General features: G+C 49.9%; 1 long non-coding RNA gene across 2 annotated transcripts in view; it reads right to left on the bottom strand.

Annotated features, from left to right (window-relative positions):
• LOC140393619 (uncharacterized) overlaps positions 1-24,719 on the bottom strand; it is an 83,641-nt gene that overhangs the window by 13,985 nt on the left and 44,937 nt on the right. The window contains exons 2-3 of one of the 2 annotated variants that reach the window (XR_011935698.1): positions 22,431-22,539; positions 21,139-21,205 (exon numbers count right to left, since the gene is read on the bottom strand). This is a non-coding gene — a long non-coding RNA (uncharacterized lncRNA). The remainder of the gene's footprint in view (positions 1-21,138; positions 21,206-22,430; positions 22,540-24,719) is intronic. The other variant, XR_011935697.1, reaches the window with a different exon arrangement.

Here is a 24,719-nt window from a genome sequence, read left to right as displayed (position 1 = left end):
CTGGTTCCGCCCAGTAAGGCGGAGTATAAGAGTCTGTGTCTCCCTAGCTGCTGCATTCTGTACCTGCGCTGCTGGGGAAACATCTAGTCCAATAAAGCTTCAATTGTCATCCAATCGCGCTTCTGGAGTCATTGATCGAGCATCACCCAGCATTCCCAAGAATGCCTCCTTTCTCGTTGGACTTTAAACAGAGAACATTTTCCTGAACACACTGTCGGAACTCTTGTCCCTTTCTTCCCTTTACACTACTATTAACCCAATCAATGTTCAGATAATTGAAGTCCCCACTATAACCGCTCCATAATTCTTGCTCCTGTCTGTAATTTCCTTGCAAATTTGTTCCTCTACATCCTCCCCAATAGTTGGTGGTCTATTGACTCCACCCAGTAATGTCATTGCAGATTTTTTGTTTCTGAACTCTACACAAATAGATCTTGAAACCCGTACACCCTGCTTAATGCCAATTCCGACAGGTTAAAGTCAATCCCATTGAACAGGTGCGGCACTATAATTAGAAAATCATCAGGGAAAACAGGTTCCTATCACTTTGTACTTGCTGACTATTTACATTTTCTGCCAATACATGAATCAATTAACTATTTCCTGACAAATAGCCGTTAAACTCTTCATACAATGAATTTGTAGCATCACAGGCACTAGATAAATTCTACTCATGAAAAACAAAATTTAAAAAGCCATAAAAGGAATCTCTGTTTGAACTCTCAGGGCAGAAAAGTAGATAAATAGGATTAGTTTGTGCTGTCTGGGATTGGGTTTACATGGAACTTGCTGTACTGGTTCACAGATGAAAGAGGCCTTTACCCATTTTAATTTTCTTCTGACTCAATGTTGAAGCGTCTGACAGCCCATTTCAGCTTCCCTTTAATTTGCAAATAAAACACAGAATTTATCAGACAACAAGGATTAAACATTAAACTGAAATTCAAATTGTTGGAAGTGAAGATCATCCTGTTCAGATCCATTACGACAGTGCTCCAAATGGCAGATGTGTGGGAATCAGAGTTACTGCATTTTAAATGCCCTCAATGTTGGCGAGTTCACTACTGTAGCAGGTTGGGCATTCCACGGCCTCACTACTCTTTGCGTAAAGAACCTACCTCTGACCTCTGTCCTATATCTATTACCCCTCAGTTTAAAGCTATGTCCCCTCGTGCCAGCCATTTCCATCCGCGGGAGAAGGCTCTCACTGTCCACCCTATCTAACCCCCTGATCATTTTGTATGCCTCTATTAAGTCTCCTCTTAACCTTCTTCTCTCCAACGAAAACAACCTCAAGTCCATCAGCCTTTCCTCATATAAGATTTTCCCTCCATACCAGGCAACATCCTGGTAAATCTCCTCTGCACCCGCTCCAAAGCCTCCACGTCCTTCCTATAATGCGGTGACCAGAACTGTATGCAATACTCCAAATGCGGCCGTACCAGAGTTCTGTACAGCTGCAACATGACCTCTTGACTCCGGAACTCAATCCCTCTACCAATAAAGGCCAACACTCCATAGGCCTTCTTCACAACCCTATCAACCTGGGTGGCAACTTTCAGGGATCTATGTACATGGACACCTAGATCCCTCTGCTCATCCACACTTCCAAGAACTTTACCATTAGCCAAATATTCCGCATTCCTGTTATTCCTTCCAAAGTGAATCACCTCACACTTCTCTACATTAAACTCCATTTGCCACCTCTCAGCCCAGCTCTGCAGCTTATCTATATCCCTCTGTAACCTGCTACATCCTTCCACACTATCGACAACACCACCGACTTTAGTATCGTCTGCAAATTTACTCACCCACCCTTCTGCGCCGTTCTCTAGGTTTTTGATAAAAATGACAAACAGCAACGGCCCCAGAACAGATCCTTGTGGTACTCCACTTGTAACTGAACTCCATTCTGAACATTTCCCATCAACCACCACCCTCTGTCTTCTTCCAGCTAGCCAATTTCTGATCCACATCTCTAAATCACCCTCAATCCCCAGCCTCTGTATTTTCTGCAATAGCCTACCGTGGGGAACCTTATCAAACGCTTTGCTGAAATCCATATACACCACATCAACTGCTCTACCCTCGTCTACCTGTTCAGTCACCTTCTCAAAGAACTCGATAAGGTTTGTGAGGCATGACCTACCCTTCACAAAGCCATGCTGACTATCCCTGATCATATTATTCCTATCTAGATGATTATAAATCTTGTCTCTTATAATCCCCTCCCAAGACTTTACCCACTACAGACGTGAGGCTCACCGGTCTATAGTTGCCGGGGTTGTCTCTGCTCCCCTTCTTGAACAAAGGGACCACATTTGCTATCCTCCAGTCCTCTGGCACTATTCCTGTAGCCAATGATGACATAAAAATCAAAGCCAAAGGTCGAGCAATCTCTTCCCTGGCCTCCCAGAGAATCCTAGGATAAATCCCATCAGGACCCGGGGACTTATCTATTTTCAGCCTGTCCAGAATTGCCAACACCTCTTCCCTACGTACCTCAATGCCATCTATTCTATTAGCCTGGGGCTCAGCATTCTCCTCCACAACATTATCTTTTTCCTGAGTGAATACTGACGAAAAATATTCATTTAGTATCTCGCCTATCTCTTCAGACTCCACACACAACTTCCCATCCCTGTCCTTGACTGGTCCTACTCTTTCCCTAGTCATTTGCTTATTCCTGACATACCTATAGAAAGCTTTTGGGTTTTCCTTGATCCTTCCTGCCAAATACTTCTCATGTCCCCTCCTTGCTCGTCTTAGCTCTCTCTTTAGATCCTTCCTCGCTACCTTGTAACTATCCATCGCCCCAACTGAAACTTCACACCTCATCTTCACATCGGCCTCCTTCTTCCTCTTAACAAGAGATTCCACTTCTTTGATAAACCACGGTTCCCTCGCTCGACGCCTTCCTCCCTGCCTGACCGGTACATACTTATCAAGAACACGCAGTAGCTGATCCTTGAACAAGCTCCACTTATCCAGTGTGCCCAACACTTGCAGCCTACTTCTCCACCTTATCCCCCCCAAGTCACGTCTAATGGCATCATAATTGCCCTTCCCCCAGCTATAACTCTTGCCCTGCGGTGTATACTTATCCCTTTCCATCATTAACGTAAACGTCACCGAATTGTGGTCACTGTCCCCAAAGTGCTCTCCTACCTCCAAATCCAACACCTGGCCTGGTTCATTACCCAAAACCAAATCCAACGTGGCCTCGCCTCTTGTTGGCCTGTCAACATATTGTTTCAGGAAACCCTCCTGCACACACTGTACAAAAAACGACCCATCTAATGTACTCGAACTATATATTTTCCAGTCAATATTTGGAAAGTTAAAGTCTCCCATAATAACTACCCTGTTACTTTCGCTCTTATCCAGGATCATCCTCGCCATCCTTTCCTCTACATCCCTAGAACTATTTGGAGGCCTATAGAAGACTCCCAACAGGGTGACCTCTCCTTTCATTTTTCTAACCTCAGCCCATACTACCTCGGAAGAAGAGTCCCCATCTAGCATCCTCTCCGCCACCGTAATACTGCTCTTGACTAGCAGCGCCACACCTCCCCCTCTTTTGCCTCCTTCTCTGAGCTTACTAAAACACCTAAACCCTGGAACCTGCAACATCCATTCCTGTCCCTGCTCTATCCATGTCTCCGAAATGGCCACCACATTGAAGTCCCAGGTACCAACCCATGCTGCCAGTTCCCCTACCTTGTTTCGTATACTCCTGGCATTGAAGTAGACACACTTCAAACCACCTACCTGAACACTGGCCCCCTCCTGCGACGTCAAATCTGTGCTCCTGACCTCTATACTCTCATTCTCCCTTACCCTAAAACTACAATCCAGGTTCCCATGCCCCTGCTGCATTAGTTTAAACCCCCCCAAAGAGCACTAACAAATCTCCCCCCCCCAGGATATTTGTGCCCCTCAGGTTCAGATGTAGACCATCCTGTCTGTAGAGGTCCCACCTTCCCCAGAAAGAGCCCCAGTTATCCAGAAATCTGAATCCCTCCCGCCTGCACCATCGCTGTAGCCACGTGTTTAATTGCTCTCTCTCCCTATTCCTCATCTCACTATCACGTGGCACGGGCAACAACCCAGAGATAACAACTCTGTTTGTTCTCGTTCTCTTGAGAAGCTCTCTCCAGCAGATTCTGATCTGAGGTCCTAGCCAGTGGGTAGACTGCCTAATTGTGTCTCTCGCTGTCTCTTCCTTGTAACAAAACAATCAATGCTCATAGTGCACCTACTTGCCTTGCTGGAAAATGAAAGACGCTCACCTCTGTAATTTCACGCCAAAAGCATGTGCGTACAGGGCACTTGCTGCCAAGTGTACGTGCAGAGTGCGCTGACCTGCTCACTGTCGCTTTTTGATAGACTGCATGGCTGATTGTGCAGAGGTTCCCATTTCAAAGGTTGTTAGCAACTGATGGGCTCAGCGAGAAGACATTCTTCTTTCGGGAACATCATTACTCTTAGCTCTGCGACCCTTCCGATACCTGTCACGACCCAAACTTTGAACAACCCTGAGTTAGCCTGAAGGTTAGAGGACATTCTAAAGATAGGCTCAGCACATTCACCCAGATGAGGAGCAGGCGTCGGCCATACACTCTGCACTTCCGTTTGACCCGAACATGGATGATTTGATTGTGGCCCCCAACTCTATTTTCCTGCCAACCTCCTACACCCTTTGACTCCCTTGTCGATCAAGAATATATCAAACTCCACCTTTAAAACATTCAATGACCCCCACATCCACTGCTCACTCAGAATGAGAATTTCACGAACAACCCTCTGAGAGAACAGAAAATCTCCTCATCTCTGCCGGAAATGGGAGAACCTCATTTTTAAACTGCGTTGCCTGTTCTGTAGCACAGTGGTTAGCACAATTGCTTCACATGTCCAGGGACCCAGGTTCGATTCCCGGCTTGGGTCACTGTCTGTGCGGAGTCTGCACGTTCTCCCCGTGTCTGCGTGGGTTTCCTCCGGGTGCTCCGGTTTCCTCCCACAGTCCAAAGACGTGCTGTTAGGTGGATTGGCCATGCTAAATTGCCTTTAGTGTCCAAAAAAGGTTAGGAGGGGTTATTGGGTTACGGGGATGGGGTGGAAGTGAGGGCTTAAATGGGTCGGTGCAGACTCAATGGGTCGAATGGCCTCCTTCTGCATTGTATGTTCTATGTACTATGTCTATGGATCTGCCAGTCTGACTTGCCTGAGAAGAAACTTTATAAGCATTTGAGCAGGAGTGTAGTATGGGCTGATCTGACTGATACTACGTTCCTGGATGCTTCACCCGATTCCGGTGTCTATGTATTCACATTGTGTGCCTTGTGTTGCCCTATTACATTGTTTTTTTCTTCATGTACTAAATGATCTGTTTGAGCTGCTCGCAGAAAAATTCTTTTCACTGCACCTCGGTACACGTGACAATAAACAAATCCAATCCAATCCAATCAACTGATTGTGTAGTTTCTTATGGGAATGTTGTGAGATCCTGGATCTGGAGACTTTTTTGCCATGTTCATTTGGGGTGTGCATGCTGTTGGACCCATCTGAGACTAGTCTAACTGGTTTACTTGTTGCATTGCATTCCATCAAAATCTATTAATAACATTCTTGAAATATGTGGCAGGACTACAGACTGCACGCTGATGTTACCTCACCAGGAGAAAGCAAAGCAGAAAGTTAGAATTTGTGAAATGGCTGAGCTGAACCTCCACGGGTGCGGTAGGAAAAGAAATGGACAGGAACTGTCTTTTAAATAAAAGTCCCTGTAAAAGTACAGAGAATTGAAACAAGGTTATTATCTTAACTATGAGATGTTAGTTGACTATTTTAACTGCTGTGTGTAACTTAACAAAGTATAACGTGTTGTTGTTTCCTCTGCGTCAATTGGAGCATGATCTGCTGAATGTTATAACCCCAGTCCTGTGAGATACCATTGCACTTAGTACAAAAGGATCAAAATCCCATTACTTTATAAAAGAAGGATCACTGATGAAAGAGGAGGTTTGTTTGAAGGGAAGCAGTAATAGGTTGTGGAGGGAAATATTGAAATTGGATTGTGACCAGATCATTTTTGAGAAGTGAAAATATAGTTGACAGCAACAAATAAGTGAACTGCATAACTTGCTCTGTCATTGACTCTTCACAGTCTCTCTTTCACAGTAAGAAGTTTTACAACACCAGGTTAAAGTCCAACAGGTTTGTTTCGATGTCACTAGCTTTCGGAGCGCTGCTCCTTCCTCGGGTGAATGAAGAGGTATGTTCCAGAAACACATATATAGCCAGATTCAAAGCTACCAGACAATGCTTGGAATGCGACCATTAGCAGGTGATTAAATCTTTACAGATCCAGAGATGGGGTAGCCCCAGGTTAAAGAGGTGTGAATTGTGTCAAGCCAGGACAGTTGGTAGGATTTCGCAGGCCAGATGGTGGGGGATGAATGTAATGCGACATGAATCCCAGGTCCCGGTTGAGGCCGCACTCATGTGTGCGGAACTTGGCTATAAGCTTCTCCTCGGCGATTCTGCGTTGTCGCGGGTCCTGAAGGCCGCCTTGGAGAACGCTTACCCGGAGATCAGAGGCTGAATGCCCTTGACTGCTGAAGTGTCCCCCGACTGGAGGGGAACATTCCTGCCTGGTGATTATCGCACGATGTCCGTTCATTCGTTGTCGCAGCGTCTGCATGGTCTCGCCAATGTACCACGCTTCGGGACATCCTTTCCTGCAGCGTATGAGGTAGACAACATTGGCCGAGTCGCATGAGTATGTACCGCGTACCTGGTGGGTGGTGTTCTCACGTGTAATGGACCACCCAATGCATCAGCATGCCATGAGGTCCACAGAGATTTGAAGATTTTGCAGACTGCAGGAATTAACAACATGGAGGCGTTGAAGCCACCAATGAGTCTCAGATTTCACGGTAATGTGGACAGCAGCTGGTGTGTGTTTAAACAACAATTTAATCTGTTCCTTACTAATTTAGGAGAGCAATCAGATTTGCATAAGGTAGCAATGCTCCGAACAACGGCAGGGCCCAAAGCAATTGCTGTGTTTAATATGTTTAAATTTGCAAACAATGAAGATGGTAAAAATTTTAATGAAGTAATTCGAAGATTTGATGCACGTTGCACCCCCAGAAAGAATGAAATTTATGAACACTATGTGTTTAGATCACGTTTACGGAAGACAGAAGAGTCCATAGATCATTTCATCACTGATTTAAAGTTAAAAGCTAAAATCTGTCATTTTCTGCGGGATCAATTGGTGTGAATGAAAATAAGCTGAGGGAGCGGTTGCTGAGGGAACGGTTGCTGAGGGAACGGTTGCTGAGGAAATCAGAGCTGTCTTTGTATCAAACAGTTAAGATATGTCAGGCTAACGAGCTAGCAGAAGAGCATTCTAAAATGTTTCTCAGTAATGGCGGCGTCTTCTGGGAGGAAAGCACTCCGGCTGCCGTCCTTTATCCAACAAGGTGGGAAACTTCCAAAAAAAGGCAGGAACGTTCCTGCAGCTCCTCTCACACCAACAAACAGGCTAAAGATCAGGACAAAATATTTCTGTGTTAAAGATGTGGTCAAGGGCACAAATTAAGGCAGTGTCCAGCATTTAGCAAGTTTTATTCTAGATGCAAAAGAAAAAAGTCACTTTGCTCAGAATTGTTACTCTAAGCTCAACCCCAGATCAGTCAGCACAGTGGAAGACACAGTCTCCAGTGATGAAATTAATTGTTTGTTGGAGTAATAACAAAGCAGAATAATTTTTTGGCGACATCAAAAATTCTCCAGCACTTAAAAAAAATGTAAACTGATACTCAATTTAAAATAAATGCGGTTTATAAGGACAAATGGCTGCTACCACTTGAAGTGAATGGTACAGTGATCCAATTGAAGATAGACACTGGTGTCAAAGCCAATCTAATCAGCAAGACTGATTTAAAAAATCTAAAAATTCAGCCAATTAGAAGAAATCACAAAATATCTCTGAGAGATTATAATGGTTCAAGCATTAAATGTTATGGTGCTTGTGACCTGAGTGTGGTTGTGAAGAACACAGTTTATTCTGTCCCATTCTGTCCTGTATCCGAGGGCTTGGATTCATTATTAGGTGATCAGTCCTGTGACGAATTAGGTCGAGTGTAGTTGGTATATAGCATCCACAATGGATTGGACCAACACTCTGACATTCTGAGAACATTATCTGCAAATTTAGCGCTGTGTTCACAGGTTTTGGTACACGACCATTCACCTACAAGATACAACTCAATGAGGATGCAAAACCTGTGATACAGGCACCAAGAAGAGTACCCGCACCTCTTTAGGATCGCCTCAAAAAGGAGCTCGACAGAATGACAAAATTAAAAGTAATCAGAAAGATAGAAGGACCTACCAATTGGGTAAACTCCATGGTTTGTGTAATGAAAAAGAATGGCGATATTCGCATTTGCATGGATCCTAAATATCTTTTTTTTTTAGAAAATATTTTATTGAAACATTTGCAATTTTTCACAGTTGGATCCTAAATATCTTAACAAGAATATCAAAAGAGAACATTACCAAATACCAAAGCATGAGGAAATCACATCTGAGATGGCTGGTGCACAATTCTTTACAAAGTTTGATGCATCTCAAGGTTTCTGGCAACTAAAGCTAGAGGAACAAAGTTTAGCGTTTGATAAGGTTCCCCACGGTAGGCTATTGCAGAAAATACGGAGGCTGGGGATTGAGGGTGATTTAGAGATGTGGATCAGAAATTGGCTAGCTGAAAGAAGACAGAGGGTGGTGGTTGATGGGAAATGTTCAGAATGAAGTTCAGTCACAAGTGGAGTACCACAAGGACCTGTTCTGGGGCCGTTGCTGTTTGTCATTTTTATCAATGACCTAGAGGAAGGCGCAGAAGGGTGGGTGAGTAAATTTGCAGACGATACTAAAGTCGGTGGTGTTGTCGATAGTGTGGAAGGAAGTAGCAGGTTACAGAGGGATATAGATAAGCTGCAGAGCTGGGCTGAGAGGTGGCAAATGGAGTTTAATGTAGAGAAGTGTGAGGTGATTCACTTTGGAAGGAATAACAGGAATGTGGAATATTTGGCTAATGGAAAAGTTCTTGAAAGTGTGGATGAGCAGAGGGATCCAGGTGTCCATGTACATAGATCCCTGAAAGTTGCCACCCAGGTTGATAGGGTGGTGAAGAAGGCCTATGGAGTGTTGGCCTTTATTGGTAGAGGGATTGAGTTCCGGAGTCAGGAGGTCATGTTGCAGCTGTACAGAACTCTGGTACGGCCGCATTTGGAGTATTGCGTACAGTTCTGGTCACCGCATTATAGGAAGGACGTGGAGGCTTTGGAGCGGGTGCAGAGGAGATTTACCAGGATGTTGCCTGGTATGGAGGGAAAATCTTATGAGGAAAGGCTGATGGACTCGAGGTTGTTTTCGTTGGAGAGAAGAAGGTTAAGAGGAGACTTAATAGAGGCATACAAAATGATTAGGGGGTTGGATAGGGTGGACAGTGAGAGCCTTCTCCCGCGGATGGATATGGCTGGCACGAGGGGACATAACTTTAAACTGAGGGGTAATAGATATAGGACAGAGGTCAGAGGTAGGTTCTTTACGCTAAGAGTAGTGAGGCCGTGGAATGCCCTACCTTCTACAGTAGTGAACTCGCCAACATTGAGGGCATTTAAAAGTTTATTGGATAAACATATGGATGATAATGGTATAGTGTAGGTTAGATGGCTTTTGTTTCGGTGCAACATCGTGGGCCGAAGGGCCTGTACTGCGCTGTATTGTTCTATGTTCTATAAAGTACAAAATACTACACTTCTAATATGCCAATTTGACAGTACTGCTTTCTGAGAATGCCGTTTGGCATAATTTTGGCATCAGAAATTTTTCACCATGCAATGGAGCACATAATCGAAGGCATGGAAGGTATACGTGAGTACGTGGATATCATAGTTTGGAGCTCAACCATAGGAGAGCACAATACGAGGTTGCTTAAAGTTCTAGCGAGCGTCAGGAGAAATGGGCTGAAGCTCAACTAGCACAAATGCCAGTTTGGAGTAACTGAGGTCACATTCCTGGGTGACAAGCTCTCATCGCACGGTATTGAACCTGACAAGGACAAAATCCAAGCAATTCTCAACATGCCAAAACCACGCGATATGAAAGCCATCTTAAGAGTGATGGGTATGATCAATTTTATGGGGAAATTCATTCCAAACCTGTCAGCAAAACAACACATATACGTAATCTCCTGCACAAGACAATGGGTTTCACTTGGACTGAGCAACATGAGCAAGGGTGGAAGAAACTCCAGACTTCACTCACCACCACGCCACTTCTCACATTTTTTGACCCAACTAAGCAGATTAAAGTGTCATCAGATGCATCTAAAGCTGGTCTGGAACAGTTTTTCTGCAACTCGAGCAGGACCATTGCAAACCGGTCGCGTATGCATCACGATCCATGATGACAACAGGCAGAGGTACGTTCCAATCAAAAAAGAATGCCTGGGTTTAGTTGTAGGCTTGGAGAAATTCCACGACTACGTCTACGGGCTTCCAACTTTCACAGTTGAGATGGATCATCATCCTTTGGTTCACATCATCAAGAAAAATCTCAACCAGATGTCTCCGCGCATTCAGAGGTTGATGATGAAGTTACAACGCTATGACTTCAATCTCATTTACCCACCAGGTAAATATTTGTTCTTAGCAGATGCAGTATTGAGAGCGAGATTGTCAGTCTTATTTCCACACCTACCAGTATCAGATACAAAACTACGTAAGATCCAAGAAGAAACCAGGAAGGATTAAACTCTTCAAGAGGTGATGAGGAACATCAACTCACACTTACCCAGAGGTCAATGTATGGAGTTCTACGATATAAGTTCTGAACTCGGTATCATGAATGGATTGTACTTCATTTGCACACTACAGTTATACCTCAATCTCTTCGCAAGGATGTACTAAAGAGGATACATGAAGGACATCTCGGGATTGAGAAATGTAAACGGAGAGCTCGTGACTGTTTATTGGCCAAGTATAAACCAGGATATTGACAGGATGGTCAGTTGCTGTGACACATGCCAGGCACACCATTGCAAGCAAACAAGAGAACCTGTGCAAATATCTGATTTACCTACGACACCACGGCAGAAAGTAGCTATAGATCTCTTTCAGTTGCGAGGGAAAGGTTATTTAATGATCAGAGACTATTTTTCAAACTCTCCCAAAATGGCTCGACTGCCAAGCATAATAGCAAGCAGCGTAATACTGCATACCAAGTCAATTTTTGTTACCCACGGAATTCCTCAAGTCGTCGTGAGTGACAATGGTCCTTGTTTTAGCTGTAAAGAGTGGCAACACGTCGCAGACATGTATGGTTTCAGTCACGTCACGTCGAGTCCGTTGTACCCTCAAGCCAATGGAAAAGCTAAAAAAGGTGAACATAGAACAAAGAACAAAGAACAAAGAAATGTACAGCACAGGAACAGGCCCTTCGGCCCTCCAAGCCCGTGCCGACCATGCTGCCCGACTAAACTACAATCTTCTACACTTCCTGGGTCCGTATCCCTCTATTCCCATCCTATTCATGTATTTGTCAAGATGCCCCTTAAATGTCCCTATCGTCCCTGCTTCCACTACCTCCTCCGGCAGCGAGTTCCAGGCACCCACTACCCTCTGTGTAAAAAAACTTGCCTCGTACATCTACTCTAAACCTTGCCCCTCTCACCTTAAACCTATGCCCCCTAGTAATTGACCCCTCTACCCTGGGGAAAAGCCTCTGACTATCCACTCTGTCTATGCCCCTCATAATTTTGTAGACCTCTATCAGGTCTCCCCTCAACCTCCTTCGTTCCAGTGAGAACAAAATTCTTGTTAAACATATTGTTAAAAAATTGTTGAAGAAAGCAATAGACAGCCAAACTGATCCACATCTCGCACTATTGAGTTACAAAGCGTCACTATTGTCACATGGTAGATCGGCAGCAGAGTTATTCATGAATCGAAGGTTGAGTACCACATTCCCATACTTGGCAAAGAAGAAGAAGAATGCTGTGGTAATGCAGCAAATGCAAAACATTAAAGCAAAACAAAAGCAGTTCTATGATAGAGTGTCTAGAACTTTACCACCTCTGAGTAGTGATGACATTGTGAGAATAGATTTGGGCAATTGGTCGAGAAAAGCCATTGTACTTGAAGAAGTCACAAATCGTTCCTACACTGTACAGGCAGAGGAATGGTGGGTTTTAAGAAGAAATCGTTGCTCACTTTTGAAAAGCAGAGAAGACTTTCACAACAGCATGATGGATGACGAATCTACGTCAGAATCAACATCAGCTGCAGTGTCAGATAGTTCAGCAGTTCCTGAGCATGAGAATGTCATGGAGAACATTGAATCTACAAGTTCTGAGCAGCAATGTCAAACTTTGAGACAGTCAACCAGTGTCAGAAGAAAACCTGATCGACACAATTTGTGGATTTGGACTATTTATACAGACTATGCTTGCTGTTCTTGTGTATATATAAACGTTAAACCAGATTTAAAAATTAAAGAAAAATTAATAATGTTAGATTCACGGGCTCATGATATCACATGTAAATATACTGATGATAATGTATTAATTTATTCCTTCAAAGGAAAGGGGATGTAGTGATATCAATGTTGTGCCAATTTCCCGACTGACCACTAGAAGTCTCATTAGTATATAAGTGAATGTTAGAGTCAGGTGACCTCAGACTAACTGGAGAGCTGGAAGAGAGGTTACTTGTGCATGGTCATACTGTTATTCATCTGTTGTTTTGTATATAATTTACCCATAGTTAATGTTAATAAATTGTTTATTGCTTTAGTGATAAGTGTTCTTGTAATAAACATCAGGCCATCCGACAAGAACATTACAAGAACCTAAACCCAAACCAGCAATGTTGTTCTGTGTGACTCTGACCATCTTGTTCTTCGTTACCTTCCTGCAGCTTTTGGCAGAGACGATGGCATCATTGTCCTTGATTGGAAACAGCGTTTAAGTCATTTCTATGAATCAATTATTATTGAAATGCCAATTGGATTGAAATCTCATAACCTACGAATGTCATTGAGTAATATTGCTGAATAATTGGCTTCCTTATACTCGTATTTCCAAACTAGAAAAGTCCCAATTCTCACAGATATGAAAAGGTATCATTTACAAAGCAATGTTTACCAAACAGCATCAAGTGCCATTTAGTATCTCTCCTCTGATAGTTCACCAAATATATTTAGTGAGTTGCTGAGCTGTACAAACTAAGAAAGCACAGGTTCATCCCATGTTAGGCCTTAATTAACTAATGTCAACCAGGGAAACAGGAGGGGTTATTATTGGCCTCAGAGTTCCTGAATTAGGGAGAGGAAAATCAGCCAGATTTTTCTCTCCCAACAATTATCCGTAATTCCTGCTCCACATTCCAACTGGTGGGGCATCAACCGACAACAGGATCAGACAGGTTGATGTGGAATAGCATTGTACCAGTCACTGTCTCCATTTACACATGAAGCAGAGCTGCTTGGCTGACAAACTGGAGAGTGAAATATTACAATACAGCAACCTCTCTCCCAGCTCTCCAGTCAGTCTGAGGTCACCTGATTCTAACATTCACTTATATACTAATGAGACTCCCAGTGGTCCCAACACAGCTTCTTAAGAGAAACCAATGAGAAAATTAGTGACGGGGAAATCAGCAAAGTAGAAACATAGAAGGCACGGTTTAATGGAAAAGTTTCTGAATTTTATTTGAGGCGGGTTTTGCTGGGAGTTTCTAGCGAGTTCCCACCGCCATCTAACCACACTTAGGGCGAGATCTACCAGCTGTGTTGCCTCTTCTGGGATATACTTGATTCGTTACGCATCGCAAAATCAAACCCAATCTCGCGAGACTGTGAATCCAGCCCATTGTGGGCGGGATCACTTTTTGGCAAATCTGCATATTATAGCTAGTCTCACTCTAATACACATCCCACAATTTACCCAAGTCATGGATCTAATCCTCTCACCGTGGAAATCTCGGGTGAGTGCCGTTCAGTACAGCACTCCACAAACAGAGCGGAGCTCCAGTGGGCGGAGCTCCAGTGAGCAGAGTTCCAGGGCGGAGTTCCAGTGAGTAGAGCTCCAGGGCGGAGCTCCAGGGTGCAGAGTTCCAGGGCGGAGTTCCAGGGTGGAGTTCCAGTGAGCGGAGCTCCAGAGCAGAGTTCCAGGGCGGAGTTCCAGAGCGGAGTTCCAGTGAGCAGAGCTCCAGGGCGGAGCTCCAGGGTGCAGAGTTCCAGGGCGGAGTTCCAGGGTGGAGTTCCAGTGAGCGGAGCTCCAGAGCAGAGTTCCAGGGCGGAGTTCCAGAGCGGAGTTCCAGTGAGCAGAGCTCCAGGGCGGAGTTCCAGGTTGGAGCTCCAGGTTGGAGCTCCAGGGCAGAGTTTCAGAGCGGAGTTCCAGCGCGGAGCTCCAGGGCAGAGTTTCAGAGCGGAGTTGCAGGGTGGAGCTCCATTGAGCGGAGTTCCAGGACGGAGTTCCAGGACGGAGTTCCAGGACGGAGTTCCAGGACGGAGCTCCAGGGCGGAGCTCCAGGGCGGAGCTCCAGGGCGGAGCTCCAGGGCGGAGTTTCAGGGCGGAGTTCCCAGGGCGGAGTTCCAGGACGGAGTTCCAGGGCGGAGCTCCAGGGCGGAGTTTCAGAGCAGTGCTCCAGGGCGGAGTTTCAGAGCAGTGCTCCAGGGCGGAGCTCCCAGGGCGGAGTTCCAGGGCGGAGTTCCAGGGCGGAGTTCCATTGAGCGGAGTTCCATTGAGCGGAGTTCCATTGAGCGGAGTTCCATTGAGCGGAGTTCCATTGAGCGGAGTTCCATTGAGCGGAGTTCCATTGAGCGGAGTTCCATTGAGCGGAGTTCCATTGAGCGGAGTTCCATTGAGCGGAGTTCCATTGAGCGGAGTTCCATTGAGCGGAGTTCCATTGAGCGGAGTTCCATTGAGCGGAGTTCCATTGAGCGGAGTTCCATTGAGCGGAGTTCCATTGAGCGGAGTTCCATTGAGCGGAGTTCCATTGAGCGGAGTTCCATTGAGCGGAGTTCCATTGAGCGGAGTTCCATTGAGCGGAGTTCCATTGAGCGGAGTTCCATTGAGCGGAGTTTCAGAGCAGTGCTCCAGGGCGGAGTTTCAGAGCAGTGCTCCAGGGTGGAGCTCCCAGGGCGGAGTTCCAGTGCAGAAAGTGGGACTAAGAGCAGCCTTGGCCTGCGCTGGGAAACAGACAGCTAATCACCTGCTCTCTGTGGGACTCTGTGTCACACAGGGATGCTCGGGCTTTCGTCACTTTTTTGGGCCTTGGGAAGTTTCTCCGCGGTCAAGCACACACTTAGAATTATTTTCATCACAGGAAGGCTGAACCCACTGACCAGACCGGAGCTGAACCCGCTGTCCAGACCGGGTACAGAAACCACTGACCAGACCGGGTACTGAACCCACTGACCAGACCGGGTACTGAACCCACTGACCAGACTGGGTAATGAACCCACTGACCAGACCGGAGCTGAACCCGCTGAGCAGTCCGGAGCTGAACCCGCTGAGCAGTCCGGAGCTGAACCCGTTGACCAGACCGGAGCTGAACCCGCTGACCAGACCGGAGCTGAACCCACTGACCAGACCGGATACTGAACCCGCTGACCAGACCGGAGCTGAACCCGCTGACCAGACCGGAGCTGAACCCGCTGACCAGACCGGAGCTGAACCCACTGACCAGACCGGATACTGAACCCACTGACCAGACCCGAGCTGAACCCGCTGACCAGACCGGAGCTGAACCCGCTGACCAGACCGGAGCTGAACCTGCTGACCAGCCCCGAGCTGAACCCACTGACCAGACCGGAGCTGAACCCGCTGACCAGTCCAGAGCTGAAACCACTGACCAGACCGGAGCTGAACCTGCTGACCAGCCCCGAGCTGAACCCGCTGACCAGACCGGAGCTGAACCCGCTGACCAGTCCAGAGCTGAACCCACTGACCAGTCCGGAGCTGAACCCACTGATCAGACCCGAGCTGAACCCGCTGACCAGACCGGAGCTGAACCCGCTGACCAGACCGGAGCTGAACCTGCTGACCAGCCCCGAGCTGAACCCGCTGAGCAGTCCGGAGCTGAACCCGCTGACCAGACCGGAGCTGAACCCGCTGACCAGTCCGGAGCTGTACCCGCTGACCAGTCCGGAGCTGAACCCACTGACCAGACCGGAGCTGAACCCACTGACCAGACCGGAGCTGAACCCGCTGACCAGACCGGAGCTGAACCCACTGACCAGACCGGAGCTGAACCCACTGACCAGACCGGAGCTGAACCCACTGACCAGACCGGCTCCTCAGAAATCAGGCCACCATTTTGAAAGGGTGCCCTGATCTCAGAGGGATTGTGGGTCCCCCACACCCCCACCCATGGGCACTATCTCACATCCCCCCAAGTGAGGACATGCTGCTTTGGGGTCACTGAGGTCCCCCTCACCCTTTTCAGGCCTTCCCACACAACGTTTTGGGTTGCCCCTCTCAGGACCTCACCCTTCATCCCCCAAAACCTTTCCGAGGCCTCTTCATACCCATTCTTCATGCTCCCACCCTTCTTACCCCCCTCATCCCTCCTTTCATGGGCAAAGCACCCCTCAGGATGAACCTTGGCACTGTGACCGTGGTACCCTGGAAGTGATACTTACAGCCTGGCAATGCATCTTGGCAGTGCCAGGGTGCCAGTTTGGCATTGCCATGGTGTGCAGGTACCACAGGAGAACCAGGGAGCCACTCTTCTCTGTCTCTGGCCATCCAGGGTCTCCAATAGCCTGGGGAACCACTGGGTGCTGATCCGCCTGGTTCACGTTTGTGTTTCCAGTACAGAACGGCACCCGGCTGGGGTCTCCCTGGGGAGGCCGGTAAATGCCGGGAGCCGGTTAGATTTGGCATCAGCACGGTTTAATGGGTTCTTCAGGATGCAAAACTGGGTCCCGCCCATTGTGGGTGGGATCCTGATCGCAACGTCTGGTGAGATTTGGGTCGATGTTGAGCGGCGTTCCGGCCTTTGGGAAGCTCGGGGGGGGGGCTGTCCTGGTATCTGACAGCCGTGGTGCGCCCAGGTTTGGGCAGGACACAGCCGCAGGTCGCGCCAGCGTATCACCGTCACAAGGAAGTGGATGTTCTGTGATTAAAAATAGAAGATATTTGTTTAATTTTACTGATAGGGCAAAGTTTTTAAAAAAAAAATTCTGATCATTTTCAAATAGCGATTCCTCAAACAAGGACCTTCAATGTCAACACTGTGGTGAATGTAAATAGTTAATTCACCAGTTATGTTCTATGTTATTAACCCTGTGGGTTTTATCTGTGGGCCATTGTATGGCTTCACCCACAGGGGGAGATGTTGGAGGATGTTGGAGCATGTACAGGCTCAGCCCATGGCTCCGCCCCTTTGAAGGAGTATAAGAGTAGCTGGCCTGTGGGACTGTCCTCAGTATGTACCAGTCGCAGGCAGGCAAAGCTGATAGTTAATTAAAACCACTGTTTTACTCCGACACGCGTCCTTGAGTGAATTGATGGTCGCATCAAACACCACAGAGGACAAAAATCTGAATAGTGTCACCATTAACCATTTAATCAGCTGCTTCAAAAAATCCCCGACATTACTGCCACCATCACTGGGAAAAACTCCCCTCCTCTCACAGTACTGTACACCTGGACAAACATGCAAAAGGAAAATGGAAACTGACTCCACGGGCGAAATTCTCCGGAAACGGCGCGATGTCCGCCGACTGGCGCCCAAAACGGCGTAAATCAGTCGGGCATCGCGCCGCCCCAAACGTGCGGAATGCTCCGCATCTTTGGGGGCCGAGCCCCAACCTTAAGGGGCTAGGCCGGCGCCGGACGAATTTCCGCCCCGCCAGCTGGTGCGGAAATTACATCTCCGGGCGGCGCATGCGCGGGAGCGTCAGCGGCCGCTGACGGCATTCCCGCGCATGCGCATTGGAGGGAGTCTCTTCTGCCTCCGCCATGGTGGAGACCGTGGCAGAGGCGGAAGGGAAAGAGTGCCCCCACGGCACAGGCCCGCCCGCGGATCGGTGGGCCCCGATCGCGGGCCAGGCCACCGTGGGGGCACCCCCCGGGGCCAGATCGCCCCGCGCCCCCCCAGGACCCCGGAGTCCGCCCACGCCGTCTTGTCCCGCCGGTAAGGTAGGTGGTTTAATCTACGCGGGCGGGACAGGCATTTTAGCGGCGGGACTTCGGCCCATCCGGGCTGGAGAATCACAGGGGGGTCCCGCCAACCGGCGCGGCGCGATTCTCGCCCCCGCCGAATATCCAGTGCCGGAGACTTCGGCAACCGGCGGGGGCGGGATTCACGCCAGCCCCCGGCGATTCTCCGACCCGGCGGGGGGGGGATTCACGCCAGCCCCCGGCGATTCTCCGACCCGGCGGGGGGGGGATTCACGCCAGCCCCCGGCGATTCTCCGACCCGGCGGGGGGGGGGATTCACGCCAGCCCCCGGCGATTCTCCGACCCGGCGGGGGGGGATTCACGCCAGCCCCCGGCGATTCTCCGACCCGGCGGGGGGGGGATTCACGCCCCACTGTTTCAGCAGGTTGTAAATGCAGAAGAACGACCATTTCCAACATGTTTCCACTAAAGGCATAAACAAAATCTGACCACAGAGCGAGTCCCTTTCACAACACAACACACAGGAAAGTAAGTGTGAACAGAAGTTGTGTAAATAAAACTCAGGCTTTAAGAGCAACAGCAGAGGCGTCTCATTATCTTCACCTTCAAACTGTCGAAAACCCAGACATCCAACCACACTGCCACCTGGTGGAATCACCATTGTCCAGCGAGCAGCTGCCCGAGGTTATCACACCAACCTTTACACTGCCTCCAAAGTCAGGAACGTGGGACTGCTCCTGTGCAGCGCAGGTGGAGGGAATTATATCCGGCAAGAATGAGGATGTGAGGGGTGGTATTACACTGCTATTGGGTCACACAGATAAACAGATTCTATGTAAAGATCAGTTAGAAAGAGATTTTATTTTAAATATTTGCAGAGTTCAGAGTTCGCACACACCGGGTTTTGTTTGTGTAGCTTCTCAATGAATGAAAGCTGCTTTTTCAAACACATTTCCATGGAGACAGCACTGGGCGGAATTCTCCCAATCGGGAAACGCGATTGACGACAGAGGCATCAATGCGTTCTATTCTGGCATTTGCATATCATTGGGGTCCTGACCCGGTATTCTCCGGGGCCTCCCCGACTCTCCGGGGCCTCCCCGACTCTCCGGGGCCTTCCCGACTCTCCGGGGCCTTCCCGACTCTCCGGGGCCTTCCCGACTCTCCCCGACTCTCCGGGGCCTCCCCGACTCTCCGGGGCCTTCCCGACTCTCCCCGACTCTCCGGGGCCTCCCCGACTCTCCGGGGCCTCCCCGACTCTCCGGGGCCTCCCCGACTCTCCGGGGCCTCCCCGACTCTCCGGGGCCTCCCCGACTCTCCGGGGCCTGCCTGACTCTCCGGGGCCTGCCCGACTCTCCCCGACTCTCCGGGGCCTCCCCGACTCTCCGGGGCCTTCCCGACTCTCCCCGACTCTCCGGGGCCTCCCCGACTCTCCGGGGCCTTCCCGACTCTCCGGGGCCTCCCCGACTCTCCGGATTCTCCGGATTCCCCGACTCTCCGGGGCCTCCCCGACTCTCCGGAGCCTCCCCGACTCTCCGGATTCCCCGGATTCTCCGGATTCCCCGGATCCTCCGGATTCTCTGGATTCTCTGGATTCTCTGGATTCTCTGGATTCTCCGGATTCTCCGGGGGGAATTCCCGATGGCGAGGTTCACTTGTGCTTTTAAAAATCAAGAAACTGGCGTGGTGGCTGATGAAGGAGAGAAGATTGGACAGGGAAAGGCGTGACTGTGGGCTACCGGGCTGGACACTGGCTGGGGTGGGGGGGGGCCCTGACAGGGCCGGGCAGGGGAGGGGGGGGGGCGTGACGAGGGAATGTGCTGAGTGCCCCGTCGCCTTTGGGACTCCTCCAAGTGGCTATGGATCTGCTGGAGTGACGCTGACATCTCCCCCTGAATGTCCCGGCCGCTCCCTATCGTCTCCATCAGCTCCGGGTGATCCCGTTCCAGAGGCTCAGCATCAGGCTGGGACCCAGGTGGGTTCTGGGAACCAGCAGCCCTCCCACTGCTGCCTCGCCCGGGGGGGTTCCTGCCTCCACCTGACCTACATCATCAGCTGTGTGGTGCTCACCAGATTGTGCCCCAGAAGCCCCTCCACAAACATGCCCCACCGAGGTGTCTGTATCTGCGCTGGGGGAGGGTGGGGTGACAGCCGTGTCGCGCCTATCTTCGTGGCATCCACGGAGCGATCCTCCAATGTGTTCTCCTCGGAGTCAGGAGAGGGGGCCGCCCGGGATGGGCTGTGCCGTCGGTGGAGGACCTGCGGGAGAATGGACATGTGGTCAGTGGGAGGGATGGGTCAGTCTGTAAGGCAGTAATACCTCACGTTGGTGTCTATTCACTCGTGCTGCCCGGTGTCGGTCGTTGACCTGTTACTGGCGGTCAGTCCTCCTGGTCACCCTCCCTGGGCTCACCTCTGCCGCCACCTCGTCCAAGGCGGCGCTGGATGCCCTATGGCTCACCCTCTGGTACCCTCGGGGGAACAGGACATCCCTCCTGACCTCCACTGTGTCTCGGAGCCTCCCCAGGTCAGCATCCTCTACATGGTGCGACCACCTCCTGAAACAAAGCTTCCAGCTAACTCTGCCCCTCCCGGATGTGACGCAGTGCCTGAAGCTCAGATTCCAGCTCATCAACTCTGAGCTGGAATTTCTTGAGTAACAAACACGTGTTGCAGATGTGGTCACTGCCGCTCGGAATGGGATCTGCCAGTTCCCACGTCGTGCAGTTACAGCACATCACTGTAGTGATCTGTACATACATCTGCACATACACCAGGGACTGCAGACAGATGTAACAGCCACAGCATCACTAGAGGGCAGCATCAGAGACGGGTATAAAGGGTCGAGCCCAAGGCAGGATCCGCCTCTTTTCGAAGCACAGAGCTAGTGAGCAGCAGCAGACAGAGACAGCTCAGCATAGGCAGTTTACCTTAGTTTCACTGGTGATACCTCTTGGCGGTTTTACATCTAGTTGAGCTCTGGAAGCAGAACAAACCCTTTGAATAAAGTGTTTGTGTTAACTGTAAGTCGACAGCGTTATTCAGACTTAGAGAATAACATAATCACCTGCCCAGCTATCTCTACCTAGTGACCAGCCAATCAGGTCACAGCTTTCCTCTGATGTCACTTTTTTAGGTTTTTCTTAGCTGCAATGATCACCCAGTGCCCCGTCCACGCCTCCCCGCCCCCTCCCTGCCCTCTCACCCCCTCCCCACCTCCCCGCCCCCACCTCCTCCCTGCCCCCTCCCCCCTCCCCCCTCCCACCCCCTCGCCCCCTCGCCCCCTCACCGCCCCCTCACCCCCTCACCCCCTCACCCCCTCACCCCCTCCCCGCCCCCTTGCCCCCTCACCCCCCTCCCCGCCCCCGCCCTCGCCCCCTCCTCACCCCCTCCCCGCCTCCTCCCCACCCCCTCGCCCCCTCCCTGCCCCCTCACCCCCTCCCCACCTCCCCGCCCCACCTCCTCCCTGCCCCCTCCCCCCCTCCCCGCCCCCTCCCACCTCCCCACCCCCTCGCCCCCTCACCCGCTCCCCGCCCCCTCGCCCCCTCACCCCCTCCCCGCCCCCTCACCCCCTCACCCCCTCACCGCCTCCCTGCCCCCTCCCCGCCCCCTTGCCCCCTCACCCCCTCCCCGCCTCCCCGCCCCCGCCCTCGCCCTCGCCCCCTCCTCACCCCCTCCCCGCCTCCTCCCCACCCCCTCGCCCCCTCCCTGCCCCCTCACCCCCTCACCCCCTCACCCCCTCCTCGCCCCGCCCACACCCCCTACCTGCCTCCCCGCCCCTTCCCCGCCCCCTCGCCCCCTCCTCGCCTCCCCGCCCCCTCGCCCCCTCCTCGCCTCCCCGCCACCCAGCCTCCCGCCCCTTCCCACCCCCTCGCCCCCTCCCCGCCTCCCACACCCTCCCCACCTCCCCGCCACCCAGCCTCCCCGCCCCTTGCCCCCTCCTCGCCCCCTCCCCGCCTCCCGCCCCCTCGCCCCTTCCTCGCCCCCTCCCCGCCTCCCCGCCCCCCAGCCTCCCTGCCCCTTTCCACCCCCTCGCCCCCTCCCCGCCCCCTCCCCGCGCTCTCCCCGCCCCCTCCCCGCCCCCTCACACCCTCCCAGTCTCCCCACCCCCTCCCTGCCCCCTCGCCTCCTCGCCCCCTCCCCGCCCCCTCCCCACCCCAAAAGGCTAGGTGGGGTTACTGGGTTATAAATAAATAACTTTTATTGTCACACTTAGGCTTACGGGAATAGGGTGGAGGTGTGGGCTTAAGTAGGATGCTGTTTCCAAAGGCCGGTGTAGACCCAGGGACTGAAAGGCCTCCTTCTGTAGGGATTCCATGGATTCTATCTCTCTGTTAACAAATAAATGATTAAAATCAATTATTATCTCACCTTTTGCAACACTTTAATTATAGCTTTCGTCGACGTACTTGTCTGTATTTTAAACCAGGGTTTCCAATAACATTACTACCACAATTATAAAATATAGGGGATAATTAAATGGGAATGAAATAGAGTCCTATTAGGCAGGATTAGCAGAGTGCTTCCCAGTGAGTAAAGCACCCAGAACGACCCCACTTTTAAATGGGGCTCTGCTTCAGTTTAGGCTCTCGGCGAGAAGCAGCAGGTGAGGCTGCACTTACCTCCACTAACTAACACTTACCTACATTAACCAGCTCTGCTTGTTATTGAAAATGAATTTAAATGTGGTGCCCCAATCTCAGGACTTCCCACCGTAGCTCTGGACCCCCACCGCCCAATGCCCCAACTAACCAAATAGGGGGTTCTCAAGATAGTGGTGGTGGCGTGGTCCTGTCACTGGGCTAGTAAACCAGAAACCCAGGGTACTGCTCTGGGGTCTCGGGTTCAAATCCTACCAGGGCAGGTGGCGGAATTTGAATTCAGTAAAAGTCTGGAATTAAAAGTCTAATGACAACCACAAAACCATTGTCGTTTGATGTAAAAACCCACCTGGTTCACTAATGCCCTTTTGGGAAGGAAATCTGCTGTCCTTACCAGGTCTGGCCTACATGTGACTCCAGACCCACAGCAATGTGGTTGACTCTTAACTGCCCCTTAAGGGATGGCAGTTAGGGATGGACAATAAATGCTGGCACAGCGACTCCAACATCCCATGAGCAAATCAGAAAAACACCCCACTTCATAAGGGGAAGGACACTCCCAGGCCCGATCCACTGCCAGGGTGGCACCCAAGGTGGCACAGTGGGTCCAGAGATTGGGGAGCAGACACATTGAAGTGAGCAGTTAGGTTCTGGATAATGCTCATTGAGTGCAAGCTCCAGATTGCAATGCCTCGCAAGATCTAATGAGAACCTTCGAGGTGTAACGAGAGGCGTAAATCTCATAAAAGGCCTCCCACAAGATTTACAGGCCTCACTCTGTCCTGAGTCAGGGGTAACGAAGCTGTTAGATCGCACCCATATGAAAATTCATCACGCCGTGAAAACTGTCTTTTGATTCCAAAGATTAAGCACCATCTGCTTGATTTTATTTAAAATTATTCTATTTATCATCTATAAGTTTAGATATTCTTCGTGTTTGAATCTTCAAATAACTGTAGACAACGTATTAATGGGAGAAAATAGGTATAACTAGTTTATTTATTAAAATAAAAGCTTAATTAATAGCAAATCAGGAATTCAAACCTGTTTTTACTCGAGTCAGGAATGTGGACAGTAAATTTATAATGATACAAATTCCTTGCAAGTGTTACCGATGACAACTGATAATATAGGTTAATGGGGAGGGCAGCTGCAGCGAAACATTAAGAATGATGCATTCAGGTTATTTTAAGCATTTCATTACTTTATAGCTGATAGATTTTAGGTCTAACAAAGGGAAAAGTGTGACGTTTGGCTTATTTCCACAACAATATCATTACCTCTCCAAAGGTGACTTACAACAGTTCACAGAGGCAACCTTCCCCTCCGATGTCATCCAGTTCACAGGGATACCACCCCTTCCAAATCATCCGAAATCCACATACTGCTGTCATTCCCTCCACTAATTATAGCAGCATTTTCCCCCTCAAATTCACATCACTCACTATTCACAGAGTCACTCTCTTTGTATTAAGTGATGCTTTCCCACCCAACACCCCCAAGTTTAAATACTTATCTCCACACATCTCAGTGCAGAGGAACTCTCTGACTCTACAATGTCTCCAACTTGGTCCCCATAATACAGGAGACGGCTACAATGCCAAAGAGCACGCCTGCCTCTAGGCTGATTCAGGGCCTGTATTACTGACAGTTCCTAACCACCTCGGAACTCTCACATCTCTGTCCCTCCTCCCCAATCAGCACAACTCCCAGCTTGTCGTCCTCACTACCACAATGTTCCATTAATATGCAGCACGGTAGCACAATGGTTAGCACTGTTGCTTCACAGTGCCAGGGTCCCAGGTTCGATTCCCGGCTTGGGTCACTGTCTGTGCGGAGTCTGTACGTTCTCCCCGTGTCTGCGTGGGTTTCCTCCGGGTGCTCCGGTTTCCTCCCACAAGTCCTGAAAG

The sequence above is a fragment of the Scyliorhinus torazame genome, chromosome 17 (genome assembly GCF_047496885.1).
Source record: "Scyliorhinus torazame isolate Kashiwa2021f chromosome 17, sScyTor2.1, whole genome shotgun sequence".
NCBI lineage: Eukaryota > Metazoa > Chordata > Chondrichthyes > Carcharhiniformes > Scyliorhinidae > Scyliorhinus > Scyliorhinus torazame.
This window is presented reverse-complemented; position numbering and strand designations above follow the sequence as displayed.